The following is a 12,198-nucleotide window of genomic DNA, read 5'->3' as shown; positions in this document are numbered from 1 at the left end:
CATTGGCACTCCCCATTCCAGGAGGAGCTTAATCAGGTCCAACCCCTCTCGTACTTTGAAACCTTGGAAGCCATCGCAGGACAGACTCTGAACAACTTTTTTTTTTTTTTTTTTTAGAATCACAATACTTTTATAACAGTTTTCAAGTCGTGGATGGATATGTCCATGCTTATAAAAAAAAAACAAACAAACAAAAAAAACAAAACAAAACAAAAAAAAAACCAACCTCATAACGCTCAAAAGTCTGCCGGTCCCTTCATACTTCGACTAATATGATATTCACCCTAGTAACAGAAGATAAATTTGTGCAACCTTTGAGTTTCAGCTTGTGTCCCTGGAGGAGCTGACTTGAAAGTGGCTGCTGTGGTGAATAGTCCTCCTTCTTCTTGAATTTGTTTTTGTTACAGTTTTATGCTACCAGGCCTTATCTGAGAACCAGAAAAGGAAATGATAGAATAGATGGCCTCATCCTAGTGACAGAAGATAAATAAATCTGTGTATAATGTTTAGAACACTGAACACATTTAGCTGTGGTGGTAAAGCACTTTAATCCCAGCACAAGCAGAGGCAGGGGGAATCTCTGAATTGGGGGCTAGCCTGATCTACAGAGTGAATTGTAGGGCAGCCAGGGCTACAAGGAGAAACAATGTCTCACCCCCACCCCGCCCCAATACACACACACACACACACACACACACACACACACACACACACACAAGCAAACAAACCAAAACAAAACAAACAAAAAGAATAGATGCCCACATCAGTGTATTAAACTTGATTGTACACTAAAACTTTATTTGTGCATTTTGATAATTTCATAATCTCTCTCTCTCTCTCTCTCTCTCTCTCTCACACACACACACACACACACACACACACACACACACACACACGGCAGGTATACTGGTGCCTTTAATCCCAGCACTCAGGAGGTAAAAGCAAGTGGATCATGGATCTCTGTGATTTCAAGGCCATCCTGGTCTACATAGTGAGTTTCAGGACAGCCAGAGCTATGCTGAGAGACTTTGTCATGAAAAAGCAAACCAGGTACCAAAGTTAAATCAGAGTCAGATAAACCATCTAAACAGTCTCATAGCTCCTAAAGAAATAGAAGCAGTCATTAAAAGTCTCCCAACCAAAAAAAAGCCCAGGACCAGATGGGTTTAGCGCAGAATTCTATCAGATCTTCATAGAAAACCCAATATCAATACTGTCCAAACTATTCCACAAAATAGAAACAAAAGGAATGCTGCCCAATTCCTTCTATGAAGCCACAATTACCCTTATACCTAAACCATACAAAGATTCAACAAAAAAGAGAACCAGACCAATTTCCCTTATGAATATTTGTTGTTGTTTAAATATTGGCCTGCTCCCAGATAAACCAAAGCAAACCAACACGGTTCCACATGGAGAGATTTAATGGGAGGATGAGACAAGGGGAAGGGGTGAGAGAAAGAAGAGAAAAGAAAGAAGAGAAAAGAGGGAGAGGGCAGAAAATGCTCCCAAGTGGACTTGGGAATTAAACAGAAGGAACACTGGAAATGTTTGGCTGTTGCCATGACAACAGTGACCAGTTAGTGTCACTGCTGAAGGCAATTCCTGATACCAATGTACCTCCCTTTTTCTTATTATAAAAAGAAGGAAAAAAGAGAGGGGGAAGCTGATGGTGAAAGAGGGGTAGAAGGGGCACCGTGTCTCTTAGGCTACTTCCTGCTGTCTTGAGGAGTCATCAGTCTTGGGGTACAGCTGACTTTCACCATCAGGGCCCACTTGGTAAATGTTCACATCAGGTTCCCCAGTGGACAGTGGCTGGTAATCCTGTAACAGGAACTGATTAATAGTTTGATTAGAATTTTTTTGTATCTGTCGTTGAAGGAATGTAGGGACAAGATGAAGGAGACAGGGAACAAATAACTAACGCCAACAAGATGACCAGAAAGGGGAGTTTCATTAGTTAGGCAAATTTATAAGAACTTGAATAGGACACTAGTATAACTGATGACAAAAGGGAGTATCCACTTCCGTACAGGGTTTTCGAAAGTCCAGGAACTGGAGGAAAAGACAGAATGACAGGTTAGGAGGGGAGATGTTTGTCCAGTCTTAGAGTTGGCTGTTTTCATGTTGTCCAGGGTCTGTGGAACCGTCTGAGGATAGGTCAGAAGGAGCAGGTCCAATAGAAGCATCTGTGTCTGTGAGAGGAGATTGGAACATCTGGAGGTCGCTTCTCTGGAGCTGTCCTGGCTGTAGTAAGCACCTGGACTTGACAAGATGCTAGAACACACATATACATATATAATATAGGCAAATAATAAGATTAAGCATGTTTGGGAGAAAGAAATTTTTTTCTTAGATGTACATCTGAAACCCAGAGGATTCTCACCCTTTGGAATAGGTAGTTAAGTGGGAAACTTAGGCAGATGTACTTATCTGGGTGGAGTCTATTTGGTCCACGAGAGGGAAATCTGAGTGGGTTTCCTGTAGCTTATAAGTTTACAAAAGAGATAACATGAGTTACAACCTGAATATTCTTCAAGATAAGCTTTGTGTGGAGCAGAAGGAACAAGAATTTGTGATTACAGTTGGATCATATAGTGGGGAGTTTCATTAGTTAGGCAAATTTATAAGAACTTGAATAGGACACTGGTATAACTGATGACAATTCCTGATACCAACAATATCGATACAGAGATACTCAATAAAATTCTCACAGAATCCAAGAACACATCAAAACAATCATCCATCATGATTAAGTGGGCTTCATCCCAGGGATGCAGGGGTGGTTCAATATACAGAAATCCATCAACGTAATCCACTATATAAACAAACTCAAAGGAAAAAAAAACCACATAATCATCTCACTAGATGCTAAGAAAGCATTTGACAAAATTCAACACCCCTTCATGTTAAAAGTTATGGAGAGATCAGGAATTCAAGGCCCATACCTAAACATAGTAAAAGCCATATACAGCAAACCAGTAGCCAACATTAAACTAAATGGAGAGAAACTTGAAGCAATCTCACTAAACCAGGGACTACAAGAGGCTACCCACTCTCTGCCTACCTATTCAATATAGTACTCAAAGTCCTAGCCAGAGCAATCAGACAACAAAAGGAGGTCAAAGGGATAGAAACTGGACAGGAAGAAGTCAAAATATCACTATTTGCAGATGATATAATATTCTTAAGTGACCCCAAAAATTCCACCAGAGAACTCCTAAACCTGAGAAACAACTTCAGCAAAGTGGGTGGATATAAAATTAACACAAACAAATCAGTAGCCTTCCTCTACTCAAAGAATAAACAGGTTGAGAAAGAAATTAGGGAAATGACACCCTTCACAATAGACACAAATAATATAAAATACCTCAGTGTGACTCTAACCAAGCAAGTGAAAAAATCTGTATGACAAGAACTTCAAGTCTCTAAAGAAAGAAATTGAAGATCTCAGAAGATGGAAAGATCTCCCATGCTCATGGAGTGGCAGGATTAATATTGTAAAAATAGTCATCTTGCCAAAAGCAATCTACAGATTCAATGCAATTGCCATCAAAATTCCAACTCAATTCTTTATAGAGATAGAAAGAGCAATTTGCCAATTCATTTGGAATAACAAAAAAAAATCCAGGACAGTGAAAACTGTACTCAACAATAAAAGAATTTCTGGGGGGAATCACCATCCCTGACCTCAAGCTGTATAACAGAGCAAGAGTGATAAAAAACTGTATGGCATTGGTACAGAGACAGGCAGGTAGATCAATGGAATAAAATTGAAGACCCAGAAATGAATCCACACACCTATGGCCACTTGATCTTTGACAAAGGAGCTAAAACCATCCAGTGGAAAAAAGATAGCATTTTCAGCAAGTGGTTAAACTGGTGGTCAGCATGTAAAAGAATGCAAATCAATCCATTCTTATCCCCTTGTACAAAGCTCAAGTCCAAGTGGATTAAGGACCTCCACATAAAACCAGATACACTTAAACTAAGAGAAGAAAAAGTGGGAAAGAGCCTCGAACATATGGGCACTGGGGAAAATTTCCTGAACAGAACACCAATGGCTTATGCTCAAGGATCCACAAATGGGACTTCATAAAATTGCAAAGCTTCTATAAGGCAAAGGACACTGTCATTAGGACAAAATGGCAACCAACAGATTGGGAAAAGATCTTTACCAATCCTACATCTAATAGAGGGCTAATATCTAATATCTACAAAGAACTCAAGAAGTTAGACTCCAAAGAATCAAATAACCCATTTTTTAAAAAATGGGGGGGGGGGGCTGGAGAGATGGCTCAGCGGTTGAGAGCACTGACTGCTCTTCCCGAGGTCCTGAGTTCAAATCTCAGCAACCACATGGTGGCTCACAACCATCTGTAATGAGATCTGATGCCCTCTTCTGGTGTGTCTGAAGACAGTTATAGTGTACTTATACATAAAATAAATAAATAAAGATTCTTTCACTTGATGTTGTGTCTTAGCAATGAGGAAAATAAATCATGTACCACTTAAGCCAACTTGAATTTTGGGGTTGGGGATTTAGCTCAGTGGTAGAGCGCTTGCCTAGCAAGCACAAGGCCCTGGGTTTGGTCCCCGGCTCCGAAAAAAAGAAAAAAACATGGGGTACAGAGTTAAACAAAGAATTCTCAACTGAGGAATATTGAATGACTGAGAAGCACCTAAAGAAATGTTCAACATCCTTAGTCATCGGGGAAATGCAAATCAAAACAACCCTGAGATTCCGCCTCACACCAGTCAGAATGGCTAAGATAAAAAACTCAGGTGAAAACAGATGCTGGCAAGGATCTGTAGAAAGAGAAACACTCCTTCATTGTTGGTAAGATTGCAAGCTGGGGCAACCACTCTGGAAATCATTCTGGAGGTTCCTCAGAAAATTGGATATAGTACTACCTGAGGACCCAGCTATACCACTCCTGGGCATATACCCAAAAGATGCTCCAACATATAACAAGGACACACGCTCCACTATGTTTATAGCAGCTTTATTTATAATAGCCAGAATCTGAAAAGAACCCAGATGTCCCTCAACAGAGGAATGGATACAGAAAATGTGGTACATCTATACAATGGAGTACTACTCAGCTATTAAAAACAATGACTTTGTGAAATTCATAGGCAAAGGGATGGAACTAGAAAATATCATCCTAAGTGAAGTAACCCAATCAGAAAACACACAGGCATGGTATGCACTCACTGATAAGTGGATATTAGCCCAAAAGCTCGAATTACCCAAGATACAATTCACAAACCACATGAAGCTCAAGAAGAAGGACAACCAAAGTACAGATGCTTCTGTCCTTCTTAGAAGGGGAAGCAAAAATATTCATAGGAGGAATTACAGAGAGAAAGTTTGGAGCAGAGATTGAAGTAAAGGTCATTCAGAGACTGCCCCACCTGGGGAATCCAGCATACATACATACATACACCACCAGAAAACCCAGATAATATTGCTGATGCCAAGAAGTGCATGCTGACAGGAGCCTGATACAGCTGTCTCCTGAGAGGTTCTGCCAGAGCATGACAAATACAGAGGCGACGTTCACAGCCAACCATTGAACTGAGAATGGGGTCCCCATTGGAGGAGTTAGGGAAAGGATTGCAGGAGCTGAAGGGGCTTGCAACCCCATAAGAACAACAATACTAACCAGCCAGAGCTCCCAGGGACTAAACCATCCAAAGAGTTCACATGGACAGACCTATGGCTCCAGCTGCATATGCAGCAGAGTATAGCCTTGTTGGGCACTAATGGGAGAAGAAGCCCTTGGTCCTACCAGCGCTGGACCCCCAATGTAGGGGAATGTCAGGGTGGGGAGGCAGGAAAGGGTAGGTGGATGGGTGGGGGAGCACCCTTATAGAAGAAGGGGGAGGGTATGGAATAGGGGGGTTATGGACAGGAAACCAGGAATGGGGATAACATTAGAAATGTAAATAAACAAAAAATATCCAATTTTAAAAAGAAAGCAAATCAAAAGAGTTTGAATTTCCATCTGCTGCAGGCCTTCAGGTTTCCAGTATGTCACTGAACAAATATCTTCACATTTGCCTTGGTTCACGTCTTAAACCGTAACCCCAAACAGAATTTTGTGGGGGGAGGAAATGTATATTTTCATGGAAGTATGTTGCTTAAAGCCTGACATAATTCTGTAGGTTTTCTGGTATCCACCAAATAAAGCATTCATTGTGTAAAGAATCTGTAACTTCTGGTGCCAGGTATGGTGGTGCACCCTTTAATTCCAGCACTTGGGAGGCAGAGGCAGGTGGATCTCTGTGAGTTCAAGGCCAGCCTGGTCTACATTGAGAGTTCCAGGACAGCTAGAGCTACAGAATAGAGTCCCTGTCTGAGAAAGAAAAAGAAATCTAACTTCTTCTGTCTAATCACTCGAGTTCTCCCTGATTTGCTCAGATGATGCTAGCATTACAAGAAGCAGCTCGAAGCTGGGTCCAGGTGAGTGTTCTTAGCACAGACCCCACCCACACCCCCCACACCCCTGGAGGCCACAGAGAGGAGTCCATGAGCAAAGGCTGATGACCCATGTGAGACCTGTGAGATCATGGCATCCTCTCCTGGGTGTGCTTGGTCTGTTTTCCCAGGATTAGCGGATAGAGCCTTAAATCATTGCTTACTTCTGAGTCCTAGGAGACATTTTCTGTAGAGAACAGCCAGGAGGAAGAAGATGGACAGTGTATAGGGATGTGTTTGTAACTGCGACTGGTCAAAAACACAAGCCCAGGTTAACAAGACAGTGACATTGCACACTGCCTTGATTACCCCTGGAAGTCAAATCTACTGTCAAGGTCGAGGTTAGGGAGATTTTTGTATCCAACACCATGTGTAAGCAGTTCTCAACCTGTGGGTTGTAATCCCTTTGAGGGTTGAACAACCCTTTCACAGGGGTCACCTAAGACATTCGGAAATAGCAGATATTTCCATCGCAATTCATAACAGTAGCAAAGTTTCTGTTGTGATGTAGCAAGTAAAATAATGTTATGGCTTGGGGTCACCACAGCATGAGGAACTGTGTCAAAGGTGGCAGCATTAGGAAGGTGGAGAACGACTGACTGCCTTAGACCATGCTACCTTCCTTCCCTTTGGTGTACCTGGCTTATTTCATTAGCATGGTGTCCTCCAGATCCAGCCATGCGCTGATGAATGGTAGAATTCGTTCTCTTTACAGGGTGGACATGAGCTAAATTACCTCTGAATACCAACCTTACTGATCTGAGTCTGCACCTGAGAGTAAGATTTCTGGGCTGTTTAGGAGTTCTACTTTCCATTTTGTGCAGAACCTCTATAATTTTCCCAATTTGCCTTCCCAACACTGGTGTATAAACAGCCCTTCCCCCGCACCACCACTTTCCCATCTTCCTCTCCCATAATTACCACTCCACAAGGTGCCACACACCCTTTTAAAATGTATCCTAACATTTGGATACTATTGCTAGTCTGATACTTTGAAATTGCAATTGCTTGTTACATCTATATAGAAATATGACTGGGTTTCACACACTGCTCAGGTAGTGTATGATCTTGTTACATTTGTATATTACATTATATATAATGTATATACATAGATTATGACCTAATTATAGATTAGAGTTCTGTATGCAAACAATCCTTTTGTCTGTAACTAACATCTTAGTTCTCCTTTTCCAATCTTTAATGTCCTTTAATTATATTTCTTGTTTAATTGCTCTGGGTGGGACTCCTTAGTACAACATTAAAAGGAAATGGTTAAAATTGACATGCTTGTCTTATTCTCAACTTGGGAAGGAAAGGATCAAAAAATCAATATTAAATATTGTCTGAGGACATACCTGCTAGTGAGATTTCTGGGTCATTTAGGACATTTGTTGTAGCTTTGATTTTTTTTTAAGATTTATTTATTTATTATATATAAGTATACTGTAGCTGTCTTCAGACACACCAGAAGAGGGCATCGGATCCCATTACAGATGGTTGTGAGCCACCATGTGGTTGCTGGGAATTGAACTCATGACCTCTGGAAGAGCAGTTGGTGCTCTTAACCACTGAGCCATCTCTCCAGCCCCCAGCTTGGATATTTTTATTACATTTATCTCTGTGTGTGTGTGTGTGTGTGTGTGTGTGTGTGTGTGTGTGTGTGTTGCATGCACATATGCACATGCCATAGGGTATGTGCGATAGTAGAAGACAGTGTGTAGGAGTTGGTTTTCACTTCTATCATGTAAGTTCCAAGGTTCATACTGATGTCACCAGGCCTGGAGGCAGTACCATTAGGCCCTGGGCAGGCCCCAGCATGTTTCCTCAGTCTCTGTGAGTTCGTATGAACTTTGACCATGTTGATTCAGAGGGCCTTGTTTTCTTGGTCCTCCATCCCTTCTGCCTGTTTTCACCTCATGTTCTGATGGGTTACCTGAGCCCTAAAGGGAGGGATTTGGTAGTGATATCCAGTTTACAAGTTGGTGTTTTCAGGTCTCTCCCTCTCTGCATCATGTCTGGCTGTGGGTATTTGTTCCCAACTGCTCCAGGAGGAAGCTTTTATGATGATAAAATAAGGCTGAGCTAGACACTGATTTATGAATGTAACAGAATGTCACGAGGAGTCATTTTATTGTTACTTTTTTTTTTTAAAGAATAGTAGTATTTTGTTTTACCTCAGGTCTCTGTGCTATCTAGTCTCTGACTTTTGGTTATCCACGCAATGTTGGGTATGGGTTCCATCTTGTGGTATAGGCTTTAAATCAAATCAGATATCGATTGGTTCTCCCACAGCTTTTTCCCCCCTCATTGCCTCCCGCAGGCTTTCACCCCCACCGACAATTGCCCTAGCATATCCTGCAGGTAGGACACCATTGTAGATCAAAGGGTTTATGGTTTGGTTGGTGTTTATTTCTCCTTTGGTAGCATTCAGAGTATCTTCTTGTACAAGAGACTGTATAAATAACTTATTTATCAGAGATAATTGTCTCAGAGGTTTAATGCTCAATAAGCTCACCTTTTCTAGTTCTTTCTGAACTCTGGCTGGCTGGTTTAACTCATCGGTTCTGGCTCAAACTCCTCTCCAAAGCTGATGGATTCAAACTGGCTTCTCTCAGCTTCAAACTGAATTGCTCTGCTTGGCCTCAAAGTAACTCTGGGAATCTGTTCTAACCTTCTGGCTCCTTCTCATTATCTGGTTAGTTCTGTCCTCACTTGCAACCTGTCTCTGTAAAACTGTTCTGGTAAAACTGCCTCTCTCTCCCTCTCCCCCGCTTCCCCCTCTCTCTGTGTGCTGTTCTTCTTCTACCTTTCCTGTGATGTTCTCCTGAGAGTTGGCCATATTCTACCTCTGACTCATCCTGTCAAATCTTTCTGATTGTCACTGTCTGTCCCTTAATTGTACATCATTGCTTAAGATTAAATGTGCATACCAAGGGTGTGTCTGTAGTCCGGTTGGATCACATAGACCTAGAAGATCTTTGGATGTGATCCCTTGCTCGAGCAGTCATATTTTGGGATTAAAATTTCTCTACAAAAGGTGCTAACATGTAGGTAAAAACTCTATGTAGGTACTAGCTGGACTTCTCAATGTTCAATGAAATATGTAGGTGTTGGTTTCAGCAATGGGACCTTGCTGTCAGTTTGAGGACAACCTATAGTGTTGGCAACAGCCTGGGTTGTTTGAAGAGTCCCATGGGACCCCTTTGGCCAACATCTCAATTAGATGTAACCCAATTCCAGTACTTGCAGCTCTATATGTTGACAAGAGGTGGCTAGTTGGGACTCTGTCTCCCTCATTAGTATGTGATTTCACTTGAGTTGCATTCACGTATGTATGCATTTTAGGATGCTTCTAATGTATACAGTTATCACACCTCCCTTCTCAAATGGCCCTTAATTTTAGTTGTCCCTCCCTGTATTCCGTATCTCATTTCCCTCTCACTTCCCCCTCCCCTGTTGATCCTCCCAATCCAGACTTCTCCCTCCATCCTTAACTATTATATTTTCTTTTATAAAAACAAGCAAACAAACAAACAAACCCAAAAGCCAAAAACCAAAAAACCTACCTGTAGTCTCCAGTCTCTTACCCTATACCTAATCTCTGTGGTTCTATGGATGATAGCTTGATTATTATTGACTTAATAGCTAATATCCACATATAAAGGAGTACATACCATGTTTGTGTTTCTGTGTCTGGGTTACCTCACTCAGGATGATTTTTTCTAGTTCCATCATGTAATTTCAAATTTCATGATGTCCTTGTATTTTAACAGGTGAGTAGTACTCCAGTGTATAAATGTCCCACATTTTCTTTATACATTCTTCTATTGAGAGACATATAGGTTGTTTCTAATTTCTAATTATGACTAGAGCAGCAATGAACATGGTTTAGCAAGTGCTTTGTGGTAGTATGAAGTGGCCTTTGGGTATATGCCCAAGAGTGGTATAGCTAGATCTTGAGGTAGATCAATTCTCATGTTCCTGAGGAACCACCATACTATTTTCTAAGAGACTGTACAAGTTTGCTCCCACCAGCAATGAATGAGTGTTTCCCTTACTCCACATCCTCTCTAGCATAAGCTATCACTTGTTTTATTGATCATAGCCATTCTGACAGATGTAAGATGAAATTTCAAAGTATTTTTGATTTGCATTTCCCGGATGGCTAGGATGGTGAATATTTATTTAAGTGTTTTCACAGCCATTCTGGCTTTCTTCATTGAGGACTCCATTTAGGTCTATGCCCTAGTTATAAATTGAATTATTTGTTTCCTTAATATCTAGTTTCTTAAGTTCTTCATATATTTTGAATATTAGCCCTATATTGGATATGCAGTTGGCAAAAGACTTTTTTCATTTTGTAGGCTGCTGCTAAGCTTGTCAGTTTCCTGAGGTCCCATTTATTAATTGTTGAACTTAGTGCCTGTGCTATCAGTGCTCTGTTCAAAAAGTCTTCTGCTGTATCAGTGAGTTCAAGGCTATTCCCTACTTTCTCTTCTGTCAGAATCAGTATATCTGGATTTATGTTGAGGTCTTGAATCCATTTTGAGTTTTGTGCAGGGTGGTAAATATGGATCTATTTGGATTCTTCTATATACAGTTATCCTGTTTGATCAGCACCATTTGTTGAAGATGTTGTTCCCCCCCACCCCCACCCCAGTATGTGCTTCTGGCTCCTTTATTAAAAACAAAAACAAAAAATGAACAACAAACAAACAAAACAGATGTCTATAGGTCTGTAGGTTTATGTCTGGCTCTTCAATTTGATTCCATTGATCAGTGTGTCTGTTTTTATGCTAATGCCATGCTGTTTTTATTACTATAGCTCTGTAGTAGAGCTTGAAATCAGGATGATACCTCCCACAGTTCTTTTATTATTCTGGATTGTTTTGGCTATCTGGTTTTTTTTGGGGGGGGAGCATTCCGGGCTGAGGGAGGGGTGTGTGTGTGTGTGTGTGTGTGTGTGTGTGTGTGTGTGTATTTCCATATGGAGCTGAAAATTGTCTATTCGAGATCTGTGATGAACTGTGTTAGAATTTTGATGGGGATTGCATTGAATCAGTATATTGCTTTTGATGGGATGGCCATTTTGACTATGCTAATCCTATTGATCCACAAGCATGGGAGATCTTTCCATCTTCTGATATATTCTTCAATTTCTTTTTCCACAACTTGAACTTTTTACTGTTCAAGTTTTTCAACCTCTTGGTTAGAGTTACCCACAAGATACTTTATATTATTTGAGGCTGTTGTGAAAAGTGCTGTCTCTCTGGTTTCTTTCTCAGTCTGTTTGCCATTTGTAGATAGAAGGGCTACTGATTTTCATGGCCTAAGTTTTTATCCAGCAATTTTGCTGAAAGTGTTTAACAGCCATCAGAGTTTCTGGTGGAATGTTTAGAGTGATTTATGCGTACTATCAGATCATCTGCAAATAAAGATACTTTCACTTCTTCCTTTCCAATTTGTATCCCCTTGATCTCCTGCAGTTGTCTTACTGCTCTAGCTAAGACTTCAAGAACTATGTTGAACAGGTATGAGAAGAATAGACAGTCTTGCATTGTTCCTAATTTTAGTGGATTTGTTTTGAGTTTTTCTCCATTTGGGTTGATATTGGCTATGGGCTTGCTGTAAACTGCCTTTATTCTGTTGAGGTATGTCCCTTGTATCCCTATCCTCCCCAGGACCTTCATAATGAAGAGGTGTTAGATTTTGTC

The 12,198-nt window shown here is 40.9% G+C and overlaps 1 long non-coding RNA gene across 1 annotated transcript in view; it reads right to left on the bottom strand.

Moving 5' to 3' along the window:
• Positions 1-1,407: 1,407 nt before the first annotated feature.
• Positions 1,408-12,198, bottom strand: part of LOC148001021 (uncharacterized) — a 32,537-nt gene continuing 21,746 nt past the window's right edge. Inside the window, exon 3 of the long non-coding RNA XR_015638904.1 lies at positions 1,408-1,836. This is a non-coding gene — a long non-coding RNA (uncharacterized LOC148001021). The remainder of the gene's footprint in view (positions 1,837-12,198) is intronic.

Source organism: Rattus norvegicus, chromosome 15 (genome assembly GCF_021556685.1).
Source record: "Rattus norvegicus strain SHRSP/BbbUtx chromosome 15, alternate assembly SHRSP_T2T, whole genome shotgun sequence".
In the NCBI taxonomy this organism is placed as follows: Eukaryota; Metazoa; Chordata; class Mammalia; order Rodentia; family Muridae; genus Rattus; species Rattus norvegicus.
Note: the sequence above shows the minus strand (reverse complement) of the source record. Positions and strands in the feature narration are given on the sequence as shown.